General features: G+C 42.0%; 1 long non-coding RNA gene across 1 annotated transcript in view; it reads right to left on the bottom strand.

The window, feature by feature from the left end:
* LOC128251253 (uncharacterized) overlaps positions 1–1,372 on the bottom strand; it is an 11,731-nt gene extending 10,359 nt beyond the window's left edge. The window contains exon 1 of the long non-coding RNA XR_008267041.1: positions 985–1,372. This is a non-coding gene — a long non-coding RNA (uncharacterized LOC128251253). The remainder of the gene's footprint in view (positions 1–984) is intronic.
* Positions 1,373–1,378: the final 6 nt, after the last annotated feature.

The following is a 1,378-nucleotide window of genomic DNA, read 5'->3' as shown; positions in this document are numbered from 1 at the left end:
AGCATGGGTTGGACGATTTGACTGAGGACTGGTAAACCAGATGGCTACACCAGGCTCCAGTCTAATTTGGCAGAGTTTCTACAGCTGGATGCCCTTCCTAACGCCAACCACTCAGAGAGTGTAGTGGGTGCTTTTTACGTGCCACCGGCACGAAGACCAGTCAGGTGGTACTGGCAACGGCCACGCTCAAAATGGTGTCTTTTACGTGCCACCTGCACAGGAACCAGTCCAGCGGTACTGCCAACGACTGGCATGTGTCTGATGGAATTTGTCAAGGTGGATTCTATGCCCTTCCTCTCTCTAACCTTCATAATTTGTTTCCAAGCAAGATAATACTTCCCCATAATTGAGCATGTTTTCCATGGGAGATTAGGAATAAAAAGACACTACCTGTATGATGGTGACACTCATTTACAACTATGGTGCGATGACAACACATGCACACAAGTGCCCACTCATATGGCAAGCTTCTCTCTTTCTGTCTACAACATTCATTCACAAGGCTGTTTAGCCTGGGGCTGTAACAGAAGAAACTTGCCCAAGATATCACACAGAAGAATGAAACTGGTTTCAGGAAGTGTATCTGGTTCTGAGGGAAATATTATCTAATTTGAGAACAGGCAAGGGTTGATATCAAGAAGGGCATCCAGCCATAGAAAATCTGCTTCAACAGATTCTAACTGACCCATGTAAACCTGGAAAAGTGGATATGAAGGAGAAGAAAAAGATGGTGGTGGTGGTGGTGATGATGTATGTATGTACGTGTGGTTGAGTGTGTGTATGTGAGAGAACAATGATGTCAACAACAAAGATGATGGTGATAGCAATGTTGATAATGATGATGATGAGAATGATAACAACAATGACAACAATGATGACAATGATGATGACAACAACGACGATGGTGGTGGCGGTGATGGTATATGCAGGGTGATGGTATATGCAGGGTGATGGTATATGCAGGGTGATGAGAAAAATACTTACTCGTGTACGTATTGAATATGAGCAGTGTGTGTATGAGAGTTGCTCTGCTGTGCTATTTCTGTGGCTGATTGCCAAGAAACCATGGCTTTAAATGTACCAAAAATGTATTGTCATAATTAACAATATGTAACACGGAGCTGCTATTCTTTACTGAGCAAACAGACATTTGTTTCAAGTAGGACTACATTAGCTGACGTGTCCTTCTTTTGTTTTAAAAGAGCAGGATGTGATCTGAGAGAGATTTGGTTGTTATTTCTAGCAATCTGAACAACTACTCATTGGTTATATTGTTTAACTTTTGTTTCAGGCATAGTGTATGTAGGACTACATTAGCTGATGTGTCCTTCATTTGGTTTTAAACAGCAGGGTGTGATTTGAGAGAGATTTGGTTGTT

This window comes from Octopus bimaculoides, chromosome 2, assembly GCF_001194135.2.
Source record: "Octopus bimaculoides isolate UCB-OBI-ISO-001 chromosome 2, ASM119413v2, whole genome shotgun sequence".
NCBI classification, from domain to species: Eukaryota; Metazoa; Mollusca; class Cephalopoda; order Octopoda; family Octopodidae; genus Octopus; species Octopus bimaculoides.
The sequence above is the reverse complement of the archived record's forward strand: the minus strand, read 5'-3'. Positions and strand labels throughout refer to the sequence as shown.